The sequence below is a fragment of the Trachypithecus francoisi genome, unplaced genomic scaffold (genome assembly GCF_009764315.1).
Source record: "Trachypithecus francoisi isolate TF-2019V2 unplaced genomic scaffold, Tfra_2.0 Lachesis_group18, whole genome shotgun sequence".
Taxonomy (NCBI): domain Eukaryota; kingdom Metazoa; phylum Chordata; class Mammalia; order Primates; family Cercopithecidae; genus Trachypithecus; species Trachypithecus francoisi.
Genome location: NW_022681463.1, coordinates 39,527,081 through 39,546,301, shown reverse-complemented (window position 1 = coordinate 39,546,301; position 19,221 = coordinate 39,527,081).

Genomic DNA, 19,221 nt, shown 5'->3' with positions numbered 1-19,221 from the left:
GAGAAGAAACAAGATCTCAAAGAAGTACCATAAGATCCAGATAGTCACATTGCCTCCAATCATTTTTGGTATAGTTATGAGTTTGGAGAAAAGAAATAATAATAATCTCAATCACTTGCCTGTCTTAACTCCAGCTTCAAATAATTACTTTTAATATGCTTCTTATTCGATTTCAAACAAACTGCTCTTGACAACTACCTCTAGAAGTGTCTTAGTGTTTTCCTTTCTATTTCATAATGAAATGTTTTACTCACTCCAAGAGTGACACTGTAAACAGACATTGCTTCACTCAGATACATATGAAAACAAAATCTGTGGAAGAGCTCCTAAGTGCTACCTTAATCCATTTTTCCCCTCCTCTCCCTTCTTCTCCCCTCCTCTCCTCTCTCTCTCTCTTCCTTCACTCTTTCTTTCCCAATCTCCCTCCCTCCCTTCCTTCCTTTCTTCCTTCTTTCCATTAATCTGAAGTCATGTGGTGAAAATAGCAAAAGATATAACTAGACTCCAGCATTAGGAGTATTTTCAGAGATCTTGAAACATGACACATATGTTTCAAGGCTGATAATTTTGAGGCTGAGCATAACTTTAGTGTTTTTCTTAACTAATAGACTTTATGAGAAATTTTAGTTTTAAGGAACTGTGAGCAGAAAGTACAAATAGTTTCCTTATACAACCCCCCACCCCAGTTTCCCTTATTATTAGCATCTTGTGTGGTACAATTGTTACAATGATGAGTCAATATTGGTGCATTATTATTATTAAATAAATTCCATAGTTTATGGTAGGGTTCACTCTTTGTGTTATTTTTATTACCAAAATATAAAGGATGGAGCCCTGATATTCCCAGAGGCCCTGGTTAGTAGAAGCAGAATTGCAGTAATGCCACTGCCACGTGCCTGAAAGAATGGTTCTTGTGGGAGAAGACTTGAAGGAGCTAAAATGATGGCTAGGCAGACAGGAGGGGAGGGCTAATGAAACTGCCAAGTTCATGGTGGGACCTGAGGAGGGAGGCTGCCCATTAGTTACTCTGTATCATGATACGCCAGGCTTGGAACCAGCCATGTGCTATGTAGTAGGTATAATTCGACTTAGTACTTTCTCTTGATCATATACTCCTCATAGAGTTGTTTTCTCCTCTACATTGACTGTGAGGAAGTCTATGAGGAAGATTATCAATCTCTGTTTGGTGAGTATTTTTAACTTTTCAAATGAAGTGATTATACAAAGACAAAAGCTCTGGACTTAGAATTTAGCTTCTCAACAAATCTATTAAAGTTATATTGAAGAATAAATTCAGTTTGTTTTAATTAAACAATTTTTTAGCTATTAAAAACACTGATGCCCAAATAACTGCAACCTCACTATACATAATATCTTTCACTAGGCCAATACTTACTGTTATTATCTAACTTTTGTGGAGTGCTGTGAGTACAGGGGATACTAGAAAAAGTATAGGAATAGGCCCCCAATGTTACATAGACTTAAATTACTTTTGGGGGGCAAATATTAAAAATATAAAATTAGTTCTATTTATTATTGTTATAAGTTGAATTGTGTCCCATTAAGCAAAAAGAAAAAAAAAAAAACAACCCAAAACTGAAACCCCTGAAGCTTGGAATGTGACTTTAGAGATGAAGTCTTTAGAGGCAATCAAGTTAAAATAGGTCACTGGGTGGAAGGTTAATCCAAAATGACTGGTGTCTTTAAAGAAAGGGAAAATGTGCATGTGAAGAAGTTGTGTAGAGGGAAGATGATGTGAGGACACAGGAAGAAGATGGCCCTGAAGCCAAGGACAGAAGAAGTCTGGAAGAGCCTTCCCTCACAGCCCTCAGAGGGAGTCAACCCTGTTAACATCATGATTTCAAACTTCTAGTCTACAGAAGTGTGAGATAATACATTTCTTTTGTTTAAGCCACTGACTTTGTGGCACTTTGTTATGGTAGCCCTAGTGAAATGATACAATTATGCTAGTTTTTTTTTTTTAATGGTTTTCTGTTTGTGTAATATGTAGAATTCTCATTTTCAACTTCAACTGTTTTGAACTGGTAAATAAATTTTAAGTTGTAACATCAATTTTCACCCAAAGCACAATTTATAAAGCATGTATTGCCAGGTATACAATAGGTATTTAATTTTTCTTTAGATGTATTTTTAAAAGGTTTTATGTACTCCTACAGGATTGCCACAAACATAAATAATGCCTGTAATTGTCTGGCACATAGAAATGCTCTATAAATATTAGGTAATATTATTTTTAAATGTGCTGTCCACAACAGTCTTCTGAGTGTTGTATATGGTAAAAGAGACCTTAGAGCAACAGGCTGTAAGACAGAGGAGCCAAAAGAGAGGCTTACATATTCCTCAAGCTGTCCACTCTCCTGAAAATACATTGTATCTTGAATAATTTATCTGAATAAAAACAACACATGGCTCAAGAAAAGGTTTTGGGTAATAACTTGTTGATGTAAAAGACACATACAATGGAAAGTATTCACAAAGCACTAACGTACAATCTGTGATTCAGGTCTGTTTCCCCATCCCCCCACCCCCACCCAGTTCTTCTAAAGGAGCAGTAGGCTCATCACCTCTGAGCTTGTGTGAACCCTTGCTCTCCAGAGTTTCTGTTTACTTCCATTATTCCATGTAGAGCCATATATCTATGGATTTTATGCCTACTTGGACACCAGATATTCTTGCCTCTCCCTTGGGGTAATGGTAACAATTGTTTGCACCAAAAAATGTAAATGGGCTGGGCATGGTGGCTCATTCCTGTAATCCCAGCACCTTGGGAGGCCTAGGTGGGTGGATCACTTGAGGCCAGGAGTTCAAGGCCACTCTGGAGAACATGGTGAAACCTGGCTCTACTAAAGATGCAAAAATTAGCTGGGCATGGTGGCAGGTACCTGTAATCCCAGCTACTCGGGAGGCTGAGGCAGGAGAATCGCTTAAACCCGGGAGGTGGAAGTTGCAGTGAGCCTAGATCATGCCACTGTACTCCAACCTGGGTGACACAGCAAGACTCCATTAAAAAAAAAAAAAAAAAAAGGAAATGGTCTTGCTATCTTGTTGCAGTAGCAGATTCAGCTGAATCTGTTGGGCTAATAAAGACAAAAAAGAAGGCATTCTCATTGTAATGCCTACATGCAATCTTCATTATCTAGATGAACAAAACTTCATCAAACTCAGTTAGTAAGTCAACCTGCCCTCCAGGAGGCAGCCCCACTCATCTCAAGAGTCACACAGTCTTGGATTGGGTTCTCTTACTATGAGGAGGACGCTTTAAAACTCCAACCATAGCTGCATAGTATTCCATGGTGTATATGTGCCACATTTTCTTAATCCAGTCTGTCACAGATGGACATTTGGGTTGATTCCAAGTCTTTGCTATTGTGACTAGTGCCGCAATAAACATACGTGTGCATGTGTCTTTGTAGTAGAGTAATTTATAATCCTTTGGGTATATACCCAGTAGTGGAATGGCTGGGTCATATGGTACATCTAGTTCTAGATCCTTGAGGAATCGGCATACTGTGTTCCATAATGGTTGAACTAGTTTACAATCCCACCAACAGTGTAAAAGTGTTCCTATTTCTCCACATCCTCTCCAACACCTGTTGTTTCCTGACTTTTTAATGATTGCCATTCTAACTGGTGTGAGATGGTATCTCATTGTGGTTTTGATTTGCATTTCTCTGATGGCCAGTGATGATGAGCATTTTTTCATGTGTCTGTTGGCTGTATGAATGTCTTCTTTTGAGAAATGTCTGTTCATATCCTTTCCCCACTTTTTGATGGGGTTGTTTTTTTCTTGTATATTTGTTTGAGTTCTTTGTAGATTCTGGACATTAGCCCTTTGTCAGATGAGTAGATTGCAAAAATTTTCTCCCATTCTGTAGGTTGCCTGTTCACTCTGGTGGTAGTTTCTTTTGCTGTGCAGAAGATCTTTGGTTTAATTAGATCCCATGTGTCAATTTTGGCTTTTGCTGCCGTTGCTTTTGGTGTTTTAGACATGAAGTCCTTGCCCATGCCTATGTCCTGAATGGTACTACCTAGATTTTCTTCTAGGGTTTTTATGGTATTAGGTCTAACATTTAAGTCTCTAATCCATCTTGAATTAATCTTCGTATAAGGAGTAAGGAAAGGATCCAGTTTCAGCTTTCTACTTACGGCTAGCCAATTTTCCCAGCACCATTTATTAAATAGGGAATCCTTTCCCCATTTCTTGTTTCTCTCAGGTTTGTCAAAGATCAGATGGCTGTAGATGTGTGGTATTATTTCTGAGGACTCTGTTCTGTTCCATTGGTCTATATCTCTGTTTTGGTACCAGTACCATGCTGTTTTGGTTACTGTAGCCTTGTAGTATAGTTTGAAGTCCGGTAGCATGACGCCTCCAGCTTTGTCATAGGTGGGAACTGAACAATGAGATCACTTGGACTCGGGAAGGGGAACATCACACACTGGGGCCTATCATGGGGAGGGGGGAGGGGGGAGGGATTGCATTGGAAGTTATACATGATATAAATGATGAATTGATGGGTGCTGACGAGTTGATGGGTGCAGCACACCAACATGGCACAAGTATACATATGTAACAAACCTGCACGTTATGCACATGTACCCTAGAACTTAAAGTATAATAAAAAAAAAAAAGAAAAAAAAAGAAAAACTAATATCCAGAAAATATTGGTTAAGTCACTACCGAGGGGTTTACTAAATTTTGCTGAATTGACTGGAAAATACTTTTTGGAATGAGAATTGAAATTTGTATCTGAGTTCCTGTCATTTGTATTATAACATTTGCTTTCTGATTTAGACTCTAGGTTTAGTAATTTAACTCGTGTCTCTTTAATGTGTTATTCTTGAATGTTGTGCTGACACAAGTTTTTGGGCTCAGTTAGGACTCAAGTCTATTGCCTATAATCACAAAATAATTTTTTGAGGGGGAGAAACCTCTGGTGGTATCATGTTACTAAATATCAACATTACACCCCAAAAAAGTTTTCATGTGCCTCTATTATATAACTTTTTGTTTCCCATTAAACTATATTTTCTTAGAGGGCAAGAAATATGACTTATTATTTTCCATAATAAAGATTAAAAAATTATTCACACTTGACCAGTCTGTGTTCTAGGCAGTTCACATTAAAAAATAATTATCAATTCAGCCTTATGAAGTAAGTAATGTTTCTATTTTAAAGACGAGGAAAGTAAGATACCAAATGCTTCAGAACAGTCTAAGGTCACTTATCAAGTAAGTGCTGGATTCAAGGTTTGATTGCAAGCTCAATGAATCTCTCATTTGTAATCATGTTTATTTCACCATGCTTGGCAGATAGTAAGCACTTAGTAATTATTTGTTGATAAATGAACGAATGAAAAAATAAGTTAATCCATGACACTTTGAAAATAAACAGCTTTTAAGCAGTAGTTATTCCCCCAAATTTGTTTACACGACTTCCGTAATATCTAAACACACAAGTGATTTAAACTAAACTTGAGTAAAAATGAGCTTAATATACATAAACAAAAATGTGCATGCCCCCTGAGCATATATTTTGTCAAATGCTATCATCTGAATGTGTCTTCCAAAAGTTCATGGTTTGGAAACTTAATTCCTAAAGTTATACATTGATAGTATTTGGAGGTAGGGCATTTGGAAGACAATTACTGCTAGATGAAATCATGACGGTGGGGAGCTTATGATGGGATTATTGGCTTTGTAAAGGAAGAAGAGACCTGAGCTGGCAAGCTCTGCCATGTGATAACTTTTGCCATGTCAGGATGCAGCAAAGACACCTTTAGCAGATGCTGGCACCATGCTCTTGGACTTTCCAGCCTCCAGAATGGTGAACTACATAAACTATTTTTTATAAATTACCCAGTCTGGCAGTCAGCTATTGTAACAGAAAATGATTCAAGACACCAAATAACTGGATAAAATGAGTATTTCCTTTCATTACCAACATTAGTTTTTTCTACAAGCATCCTAGTTATAAAGTCTTCTAATCATCAGTCCTGAAACCACCAGTCTGGTCATATGTTACCATTGAGGTTCCATTGTGCTACATTAGATTGTCGGCACAGGCATGTGCCAAGATTATGTAAAACTCTGCTGCAAACTGAGGTGTGCTATCTCAAAAGCTTTTCCTACTATTTACTCTGAACCACTACTACTTACTACTTACTCATCACTACTTACTCTAAACCACTTTCTCTTAATGTGCCCTGTTTTGCTTTCTGTTGCTTACCAACTATTTTTATGCATTGTCTTCTCTCCCCTTTTTTTTCTGGACCTCTGATTTGGATCCAGTATCTACATTTTATGCCAGCATAGCCTCTGTATCACACCATTAATGTTTACCCTTCAGTTGCTGCCATGAACCAATCTAACCTCAGGTCTCAGAGGATCAGTGGGTGGGGACTAGTTATCATCTTGCCTCCATTTTCAAAGCAGAGAGACCATGTTTCTAAAACTTTGTTTTTTAATTGTTGTATTAGTTCGTTCTCACACTGCTATAAAGAACTGCTTGAGATCAGGTAATTTAGAAAGGAAAGACGTTTAATTGACTCACAGTTCCACATGGCTGGGGACACCTCAGGAAACGTACAAACATGGCAGAAGATGAAGGTGAAGCAAGACACCTTCTTCACAAGGCAGCAGGAAGAAGAATGAATGCAAGAGAATTACCAAACACTTATAAAGCCATCAGAACCCATGAGAACTCACTCTCTATCATGAGAACAGCATGGGGGAAACTGCCCCCATGATTCAACTACCTCCACATGGTCTCTCCCTTGACACCTGGTGATTATGGGGATTACAATTCAAGATGAGACTTTGCATAGGGGCACAGCTAACCCATAGCAATTATATATTCCTGATTAGCTCATTTGCTCTATCAATATACTATGAAAATTGGTATTCAGAAGGCTTAGTGCACAGAATCCAGGTATCAGAAATTGATGTGCACTCTGATTCAGATAATTATGTGCTTCGTTGTATCCCTTCATAAAATAAGGTTAGAAATCCCTGTTTTACCTATCCACAGGTACTTTTTGTTAGTGATATAGCATACACACAGTAACATTGAAACATCTTTTAGGAGTAAGGCTAAAAAATAGAATGTTCAATTACACTATCAAAGAAGAGTTTAAGCAGGCTATGTTCTTTTATCTACAAAAGATGCTTTTTTCTTGTTAATAATGTGATGAACACTGGAGTCTTTATAAATCAAATATAAAATTAAGTAATAAAAATAAATATAAATTAAAAAATAAATAAATAAAAATAAAAAATAAAACTCCAACCATAAACATCCACATCCACCAGATCAAGTCCATTTCTTCCTTTCTCTGGGGTATTGAATTTCAGAACTATAACTAAGTTGTATTTCAAGCTTTTGAGAGAAACCAGAGTTGAATGTTTTGGCTTTGCTTGCTGGTTGACATTTGTTATAAATTACCTTTGTCTTCCCAGACAAAACTATTCATTTAAATAATAAAGTGTGAACTTTGACTTCTGTTTAGCTGGTTTGTAAGATACAAGGCTCTCCTTTCAATGTATTAAACAAAGTGCCTACACCAGGCACTTTTCTTTAAATCAATGCATACTCAAACTCTTTACTATTTTATTCTGATTAAAATCCCAGCTGAAGTAATTTTTATTCAAAAGACAAATTTTAATGCAGGGATTTTAAAGCCTGATTCTGAGTTAGATAGATCCAGTGGAGTTAGTAAAAATATAATAATTCTCAGCCCTTCAAAGCTTTTGGGATCAGACTCTCAGGTTAGGTCATATATTTTTAATAACCTCACAAATGAGTCTAGTGCACTCAGCCGGACATCGGAACTGCAGACCATATGTAGTAAATTTTAGTATTAGTGGAACTCTGAAGTAATTTCAATAATAACTTCTAATGAGATAATTGCAATTTTTATGATTTAAAAATTTCTTAGCAATGATAAATCTCTAAAAAGCAGTTTAGTGTAGTGAACATAGATGGCCTTCGGGGTCAGATAAACCTTGACCAAGTAATTTAACACCTCTAAGTTTCCTTGTATTTTAAGTGGGGATTGTAATAGTCTTGCAAGTAGAGTGGAGATGATGTGTACTGAATACCATTTCAGTGCCAGGCACACACAGAATGCTCAACAAAGACTACCCATTACTGTAGAAGACAAGTAAAACCACTCCCCTAGGGGAAGAGTGTAACTTTTGAATCTTCCTAATTTTTTTCTGTATTACTTAAAAACAGCAGAAATTTAGGTGTCTAAACTTCATTGTTTTTTATTTCTACAGAAATGCCTTAATAGAATCCTCATATAACAAAACGTTCTTGATTTTTATCAAAGGGTACTAAAAGAAAGCCACACTATTACTTTTGCATCTTTGCCAAAATTGCTGAAAATATTGTTCACTGACCCTATATAAAGGTTCACCTATTGTTAAATACAAGGAAACACATTTTTCTAACATACCAGCATTCTTCCAATTATACATAATGATTATTACAGGATTTATTTTTTCTTTAAGCCATCACTGCCAAGAAAGTGATTCTGACCTAAATTTAATGCTTAACTACAATAATTCTTCTTGGATTATTTGCATTAGGTTCCTTTCTTTGACTTTACCCATCAACTCTATTTTTCTGTCCATATCATTCTTCCCTATTTTTTTAATTTTATTTTAAAATAATCTTAAATAATGCAGGAAGTATATAGGCATAAATGAATCAACTAATCAACCAAATTTCGTAGTCACCTATTTCAGTAATAACATTGCATAACAAACCTTCCCAAAACAAACTATCCTATGACACAAACATTTATTTTGTCAAAACAAAACTTGCACTTGGTAAAGTGAAACAGGCAAGGAAGATTCCTCAAGACTATTTCAACAGAAGAATGATTAATACCCAGTTTGAAGCCAACTCCACCCAAACAAAAAGCTGGAGAATTTTTAAAGCAAGGGTATTTTGTAGGAGTTGAGGAGTAGATAGTAGCCTAAATATGCTTACTAACTGGCTTACCTAAAGGAAACCTAAACTTCCTTCAAGACAGGAGGTAGTTTTGGAACTTGGAGCAAAGCACCTGCTGAAGTTAGGCTCCTATCCTGCCACAGAAACTGGGAAACAGGGGTGCTATCTTCCTTCATGATTACATTTCAAAGAGAGGTTCCCAGGTCCTTGAGAAAGACATTCATGAGGCTTTTTAAGACGATTTACATTTCAATGGGGCAGAGAAAGAATTTACAAAGACAAATTTTATAAAATGAATCCTTTAAGGAAAGGGAGGTCAGGGCCCCAGAAAAAGCCTATCTAAAGTTTAGAGAAGCTGAGAGGAAAGTTAAGGTCTTCTTAACTTACCGAGTCTGTGGTTGACTTGCTCTGTTGGTTAAGGCTGGGCTCACTCAGGCAGTTCTATTTAGGGCTGCAACTTAGCTAAACTTGGCTCTGGGATGTGGCTTGCAGGTTGTTCAGCCTGGGGTCTATTTTTCTCAAAGTATATCACCAACACGAAAGAGTCAAACTTTACCATGCAATCAGTCTAAATCCACTAAGTGCATAATACCTGCCAGTATGTCTGATCAATGCCAACAGGCTTGGTCAATGGGTATTGATCTTAAATATCAAAGGGTTAGGGAAGTATATACTGCCTTCAGTAACAGGGGAGGTATATGAATATTTGTTGAAAAATAATTCAAACTATCTCAGCAATCAACCATCCAACAGAAGTTAATAATTAGCTGGAGAAGTAGAAACCTCGGAATTAAAAAATATATATTGTTTACGTGGTCCAACCTCTTTCTCACCTCACTTCCATCCTAAGATAGGGGTAAGAAAAACAGACAAAAACACAACAAGGAAATATTACAGAAGAGACAAACGAAAATGAAGAGGAGGGCCTCCAGTCTTTCAAACTCTCTGATGCACCACTTCAAATTCATGATGGCATAGTGGAAAAAAAATCTTCAAATAACTGAGTAGTCAGACATACACAGGGGGACTGCGGCAAGCCATAATTGGAGAAATTCAGAGAAGAGAAAACCTATTACCTTCATAAAAGAAAACATGAATCATTATCATCTGGTGAAGAATACAGATATGAAAACAGAAAACAGGTAACAACAATACAGTTTAATAATAGCATACTAGATTGGATGCTCTATGAAAATAATAAAAGGGAAACAGGAGGTGAATCTTTGACAAGTGTAGTTTTCAAGAAAGCAAGCACAAAAGTTTTTTTTTTTTTTTAATGAGGGCACAAAAAGAAGGATGTATATAAATATTGCTACTCAAAAATGTTTTAGCTCAGAAATCCTTCATATTTTAAAAATTACTGAGAACTCCAAAGAGTTTTTGTTTTGTGCATTATAATATTGATATTTAACATATGGAAATTAAAAATAAAAACTTTAAATGCTTATTAATTTATTGTAAAATAAAGCCATTATATATCCATATAAATAACATTTAATGAGCATAATTGTATTTAAAAATAAAATTTAGTATAAAGAGAGGCATTATTTTTCATTTAAAAATGTCTACATGTCTGACTTAAGGTCATTGAATTCTCATATCTATCTCTGCATTCAATTTCTTATTTCAAAGTATTTGAAGAAAATGTGTTTTTTCAGATATGTTAATGTTGATGGAAAAAGGAATATTTTAATAACTTTTTCTTATAATTTATTCTTCTTGATACTACAACAAAACTTGACAAGTGGTACCCTCTTAAAGGCTAATTGCAATATAGAATCTGAAATGATATCACTGAACTTTACATACTCTGTTACATTAAATTTAATCGATCACTCTTGCACTTTGAATAAACTTTTTATTCTGGCATGATTTTGCAATGTTACGCATTTGATCATTTGGAATAAGTTAGTTTATAGTTTTCATTTTACAATATGAAATAATCATATTTGTTACTGTTACTACCAATCTTATCAGAAGATAAGAATATCTTCAATTCTGGCATGATTTTGCAATGTTACGCATTGATCATTTGGAATAAGTTAGTTTATAGTTTTCATTTTACAATATGAAATAATCATATTTGTTACTGTTACTACCAATCTTATCAGAAGATAAAAGTTTTCCAAGCTATTTTTTTTCCCTGAAACCTCAGAATTTATTATTGGCAACAAATTATGTGGGTTGTTTTATTCAAGTAACATGTTCATATTAAAAAAATGTAAATAGGTATGGCATCTCCAAGACAACAGCTTTTCAGTTGCTCTTTAAGACAATAAAATTTTTTGAAAGAAGTAATCAGTTCAACTCACAACTCAAACAAATCCATGAATGCTTTTCCCAAAGCTCATCATTCTTGACTATGCAATAGAACCACTTTGCATATACTTTTCATTTCATCACATAGATTGTTAGAAACGTGTGTATACCAACATAGAGAAACCTCGTCTCCACTAAAAATACAAAATTAGCCAGGGGTGGGGGCGCATGCCTGTAATCTCAGCTACTTGGGAGGCTGAGGCAGGAGAATGGCTTAAATCCAGGAGGTGGAGGTTGCAGTGAGCCAAGATCATGTCATTGCACTCCAGCCTGGGCAACAAGAGCTAAACCCTATCTCAAAAAAAAAAAAAAAAAAAAAAAAAAAGTTTGTATATAAGGGTTGAGATCTAATTAAATCAATGATATTTACTATCTAATCAAGGACATTCTTGATGGAATGTCCTTGAAGGAAATCCAGTTTCACTTCTTTCTTTAACTGTGAGTGCAGATAGTGAAGAATACAACAGCTAGCATACCATTGGGTACGGCCTTGATTACTGCTAAGGTGCTGAAATTTTACCCAACACTGATTTGTTCCATTAGCACAAATGTCTACACAGTACAAAAGGCAAATATCTTAGTATCATTATGAAAATAGATATGACCTCTCGGACCCAGTAAAAATGTCTCTCAAAGACCACACATTGAAAATTAGGGATGAAAAAGATAAAATCATAGTGTAGAGTCTTAAATTTGTTTCTTTGTGTATTTTCTTTCTTTCCTCAGAATGCAAACTCCAGAAAAGCAGTCGCATTTCTGTATTATTTTTCTTGTATCTTAGCCCCTAATACTAGAGGCATTATTCATACATAACTGAATATGTAGCTATCTATAATATCTATAGTGTTTATATATATTAAGTGTTTATATATAAGTTAATGTATTTGTAAAGTTTCATGTTTTATGTAGTCTGTCAATAATAGTTAAAATGAATTTTGATAAAACATGTTAGAAGAAAGAATATATTTTTCTATATAAAGTTATCAAATTACTACCATTTGCTATTTAAGATACAATTAAAGGATATGCAGCCGAAATACATAGGAAAAAATGTTTTAGGAATGTGTTACATAATTATTTAATGAAAATATTGTTTTATTCTGATTTAATAGTTTTCAAGTTTGTATTTTTATTATCTTCTTATTCTAAACAATCATTTTTTGTACCTAATTTTGCATTCTTGTTGTAAAACAACCTCCCCTCCCAACCGTATAAGCTTCAAGCCTTCAAAACCTAGATCCACTCCTGCATAAAGTAATATCTCACAAACAGTAAGTACTGTTCACTAAGTACTGATTAATGGAGTTAATGAATCTATTCAAGTTTTGTAGTATAACCTAAATCCCTAATCGAGCTTTAAAAATTATAATTTGGAACAGGCAGTCAAAATAAGGGACAAATTATATAATGGTGATAGATAACAAACAAAACCACTTTATATATTTCAGGAAGAATAATCTTTATACTGAAAAGAATAGATAAATATTGGAATGGGACAACTGACATCCAAGATAGGAATAGGAGATAAAGTGTAAAGAATACAGAGTTGATCAACATATGCTGCAGTTTCAATCATGCACCCCCACCCCGCCCTCCACAGGGCCTGAGAGCCCTAACCTGCCATTGGCAACAGCTGTTGATATTTACGGACCAAATTCCCTCACTGGGAATCACCACTGATAAAATTTGCATTCTTCAGCTTTACCAAACCAAAGTCCATATGTATTCCACTAGAACAAAGTATTTTCCTCTGGGCATTGTATATTAGGAAACCAAGTGAAAAAAATTAGTAGAAATGATTGACAAGGAGAGTCAAGAAGTTATCTCATATGAAAAAAGAATAGAGTACTTGGGTTTTAAGGAAAACATACATGAAATATATGGGAAAAGGCATTAATCAAGGATTAGCAAAATTCACATTAAACCACAGCAATAAATTCTGGAAGATCAAGGCCCCAAGTGAGATATGACCTACTCCCACCCTCGATACACCATGAAACATGTGATAGCCATTTTCATACACTGAATATGAATATCAAGAGAGAAATAGAGCCTATTTATCTAGTCAAAGAAAAGACTCTAGTGGCAAATGAGGGACTAATTCACAGATTTAAAGGTCTGCAGTGTAGAAGAATTAGATTTATGTAACCCAGAGATTAGATTTTGAGCTATGGTAAAGAAGCTACAGAAAGACATAAGAAAAGGCATTTTTAAATTTCTCACTCTTTGTATTTGATTCTCTGATTTCAAAGTTAACATTAAAAGTATAGAGAAAAAATTTCAAACATCCTAAATTACACAAAATGTTGATATTTTTGTATTTATTCTATCTTTTCTTATAAATATTTAATTTACATTTTTTAAAAAATGTGCTTGTAAACCTATCCTAGGTATGTTACATGGTGGGAGAGTTTCAGTGACTACATGGAAGGTTGGGCCAGGTTATGCTGATAATCCTTACCAAACCTTACACTCCAGGGTTCTTTTTAATAAATTACAGTTTTTATTTCCTGCATTGCTAAATAGTACTATGAAAATTTTAAGAAAAAAGACCAATTAAAATAGAGGTGTAATTTTAACAGCCTTAGTTATTAAAAATTTTATTCTAATTATACACATATGCCTACATTCACTTGCACAAACACACACATATGCACACACTCTCCTATATTTAATCAACAGTTATTATAGCACCTGATATTAAGGGCCAGTATGCTAGGAAGGTAAACAAGTGGAACTTTTCTATGTTTCTATGTAGTGTCTCTGAGAAGTCAGATTGTTACAGATTTAAGAGAAGCCTCTGTTACATGAGATGAAAATATTTTGGCATTACCACTTCCTGTGTTTGACAGTTCTCAAAGTGTGTTATCTAAGTGAATAGATTCAAGCTTCCTTTGAGGTGATTTTGTCTTAAAAGATATTTTTGGAGAGGTTCCAAGATGGCCGAATAGGAACAGCTCCAGTCTACAGCTCCCAGCGTGAACACACAGAAGACGGGTGATTTCTGCATTTCCAATTGAGGTACCCGGTTAATCTCACTGGGGCTTGTCAGACAGTGGGTGCAGCCCACAGAGTAGGGCGGGGCATAGCCTCACCCAGGAAGTGCAAGGGGTTGGGGAATTCCCTTTCCTAGCAAAGGGAAGCCATGACAGATGGTACCTGGAAAATCAGGACACTCCACTCTAATACTGTACTTTTCCAATAACCTTAGCAAACGGCACACCAGGGGATTATATCCCATGCCTGGCTCAGAGGATCCCATTCCCACGGAGCCTCACTCACTGCTAGCACAGCAGTCTGAGATCAAACTGCAAGGCTGCAGCAAAGCTGGAGGAGGAATGTCCGCCATTGCTGAGGCTTGAGTAGGTAAACAAAGTGACTGGGAAGCTGGAACTGGGTGGAGCCCACTGCAGCTCAAGGAGGCCCGCCTGGCTCTGTAGACTCCACCTCTGGGGGCAGGGCATAGCTGAACGAAAGGCAGCAGAAACTTCTGCAGACTTAAATGTCCCTGTGTGACAGCTTTGAAGAGAGTAGTGGTTCTCCCAGCACAGAGTTTGAGATCTGAGAACCGACAGATTGTGTCCTTAAGTGGGTCTCTGAGCCCTGAGTAGCCTAAATGGGAGACACCTCCCAGTAGGGGCCGTCTGACACCTCATACAGCCTTGTGCCCCTCTGAGACTAAGCTTCCAGAGGAAGGATAAGGCACCACCATTTGCCGTTCTGCAAAATTTGCTGTTCTGCAGCCTCTGCTGGTGATACCCAGGCAAACAGGCTCTGGAGTGGACCTCCAGCAAACTCCAACAGACCTGCAGATGAGGCTCCTGACTGTTAGAAGGAAAACTAACAAACAGAAAGGACATACACAACAAAACCCCATCTGTACATCACCATCATCAAAGACCAAAGGTAGATAAAACCACAAAGATGGGGAGAAACCAGAGCAGAAAAACTGAAAATTCTAAAAATCAGAGCTCCTCTTCTCCTCCAAAGGAACGCACCTCATCACCAGCAGTGGAACAAAACTGGATGGAGAATGACTTTGACCAGATGAAAGAAGAAGGCTTCAGACGATCGGTAATAAACTTCTCCGAGCTAAATGGGGATGTTCGAACCCATCACAAAGAAGCTAAAAACCTTTAAAGAATACTAGGTGAATGGCTAACTAGAATAAACAATTAGAGAAGTCCTTAAATGACCTGATGGAGCTGAAAATCAGGGCACAAGAACTACGTGACACATGCACAAGCTTCAATAGCCCATTTGATCAAGTGGAAGAAAGGGTATCAGTGATTGAAGATCAAATGAACGAAAGGAAGTGAGAAGAGAAGTTTAGAGAAAAAAGAGTAAAAAGAAACAAAGTCTCCAAGAAATATGGGACAATGTGAAAAGACCAAATCTACGTCTAATTGGTGTACCTGAAAGTGACAGTGAGAATGGAACCAAGTTGGAAAACACTCTTCAGGATATTATACAGGAAAATTTCCCCAACCTAGCAAGGCAAGCCAATGTTCAAATTCAGGAAATACAGAGAACACCAGAAAGATACTCCTCGAGAAGAGCAACTCCAAGACACATAATTGTCAGATTCACCAAAGTTGAAATGAAGGAAAAAATCTTAAGGGCAGCCAGAGAGAAAGGTTGGGTTACCCACAAAGGGAAGCCCATCAGACTAACAGCAGATCTCTCAGCAGAAACTCTACAAGCCAGAAGAGAGTGGGGGCCAATATTCAACATTCTTAAAGAAAAGAATTTTCAACCCAGAATTTCATATCCAGCCAAACTAAGTTTCATAAGTGAAGGAGAAATAAAATCCTTTACAGACAAGCAAATGCTGAGAGATTTTGTCACCACCAGGCCTGCCCTACAAGAGATCCTGAAGGAAGCATTAAACATGGAAAGGAACAACCGGTACCAGCCATTGCAAAAACATGCCAAATGTAAAGAACATCGATGCTAGGAAGAAACTGCATCAATTAATGAGCAAAATAATCAGCTAACATCATAATGACACGATCAAATTCACACATAACAGTATTAACCTTAAATGTAAATGGGCTAAACAGCTCCAATTAAAAGACACAGACTAGCAAATTGGAATAAAGAGTCAAGACCCATCAGTGTGCTGTATTCAGGAAACCCATTTCACGTGAAGATACACACATAGGCTTAAAATAAAGGGAGAGAGGAAGATCTACCAAGCAAATGGAAAACAAAACAAAACAAAGAGCAGGGGTTGCAATCCTAGTCTCTGATCAAACAGACTTTAAATCAACAAAGATCAAAAGAGACAAAGAAGGCCATTAAATAATGGCAAACGGTCAATTCCACAAGAAGGGCTAACTACCTTGAATATATATGCACCCAATACAGGAGCACCCAGATTCATAAAGCAAGTCCTTAGAGACCTACAAAGAGACTTTGACTCCCACACGATAATAATGGAAGACTTTAGCAACCTACTGTCAACATTAGACAGATCAAGACAGAAAGTTAACAAGGATAACCAGGAATTGAACTCAACTCTTCACGAAGCAGACCTAATAGACATCTACAGAACTCTCCACCCCAAATCAACAGAATATACCATCTTCTCAGCACCACATCACACTTATTCCAAAATTGACCACATAGTTGGAAGTAAAGCACTCCTCAGCAACTGTAAAAGAAAAGAAATCATATCAAACTATCTGTCAGACCACAGTGCAATCAAACTAGAACTCAGGATTAAGAAACTCTCCCAAAACCTCTCAACGACGTGGAAACTGAACAACCTGCTCCTGAATGACTACTGGGTACATAACAAAATGAAGGCAGAAATAAAGATGTTCTTTGACACCAATGGGAATAAAGACACAACATACCAGAATCTCTGTGACACATTTAAAGCGGTGTGTAGAGGGAAATTTATAGAATTAAATGCCCACAAGAGAAAGCAGAAAAGATCTAAAATTGACACCATAACATCACAATTAAAAGAACTAGAGAAGCAAGAGCAAACACATTCAAAAGCTAGCAGAAGGCAAGAAATAAGTAAGATCACAGCAGAACTGAAGGAGATAGAGATGCAAAAAACCCTTCAAAAAATCAGTGAATCTAGAAGCTGGTTTTTGAAACAATCAACAAAACTGATAGACCACTAGCAAGAATAATAAAGAAGAAAAGAGAAGAATCAAATAGACGCAATAAAAAATGATAAAGGGGATATCACCACCAATCTCACAGAAATGCAAAGTACCATCAGAGAATACTATAAAAACCTCTCTGAAAACAAACTAGAAAATCTAGAAGAAATGGACAAATTCCTGGACACAAACACCCTCCCAAGACTAAACCAGGAAGGTGAATCCCTGAATAGACCAATAAGAGGCTCTGAAATTGAGGCAATAAATAATAGCCTAGAAATCAAAAAAAGTCCAGGACCAGATGGATACACAGCCAAATTCTACCAACGGTACAAGGAGGAGCTGGTACCATTCCTTCTGAAATTATTCCATTCAATAGAAAAAGAGGGAATTCCCCCTAACTCATTTTATGAGGCCAACATCATCCTGATACCAAAGCCTGGCAGAGACACAACAAAAAAAGAGAATTTTAGACTAACATCCCTGATGAACATCTATGCAGAAATTCTCAATAAAATGCTGGCAAACTGAATCCAGCAGCACATCAAAAAGCTTATCCACCATGATCAAGTGGGCTTCATCCCTGTGATGCAAGGCTGGTTCAACATACACAAATCAATAAACGTAATCCAGCAAATAAACAGAACCAAAGACAAAAGCCACATGATTATCTCAATAGATGCAGAAAAGCCTTTGACAAAATTCAACAACCCTTCATGATAAAAACTCTCAATAAATTCGGTATTGATGGAACATATCTCAAAATAATAAGAGCTATTTATGACAAACCCACAGCCAATATCATACTGAATGGGCAAAAACTGGAAGCATTCCCTTTGAAAACTGGCACAAGACAAGGATGCCCTCTGTCACCACTCCTATTCAATGTAGTGTTGGAAGTTCTGGCCAGGACAATCAGGCAGGAGAAAGAAATAAAGAGTATTCAATTAGGAAAAGATGAAGTCAAATTGTCCCTGTTTGCAGATGACATGATTGTATATTTAGAAAACCCCATTGTATCAGCCCCAAATCTCCTTAAGCTGATAAGGAACTTCAGCAAAGTCTCAGGATACAAAATCAAAGTGCAAAAGTCACAAGCATTCCAGTACACCAATAACAAATCATGAATGAACTTCCATTCACAATTGCTTCAAAGAGAATAAAATACCTAGGAATCCAACTTACAAGGGATGTAAAGGACCTCTTCAAGGAGAACTACAAACCACTGCTCAATGAAATAAAAGAGGACAGAAACAAACGGAAGAACATTCCATGCTCATGGATAGGACGAATTAATATATCATGAAAATGGTCATACTGCCCAAGGTAATTTATAGATTCAGTGCCATCCCCATCAAGCTACCATGACTTTCTTCACAGAATTGGAAAAACCTGCTTTAAAGTTCATATGGAACCAAAAAAGAGCCTGCATGGACAAGACAATCCTAACAAAGCTGGAGGCATCACTCTACCTGACTTCAAACAATACAAGGCTACAGTAACCAAAACATCATGGTACCAAAACAGAGGTATGGACCAATGGAACACAATAGAGCCCTCAGAAATAATACTACACATCTACAACCATCTGATCTTTGACAAACCTGACAAAAACAAGAAATGGGGAAAGGATTCCCTATTTAATAAATGGTGCTGGGAAAACTGGCTAGCCATATATAGAAAGTTGAAACTGAATCCCTTCCTTACACTTTATACAAAAATTAATTCAAGATGGATTAAAGACTTAAATGGTACACCTAAAACCATAAAAACCCTAGAAGAAAACCTACGTAATACCATTC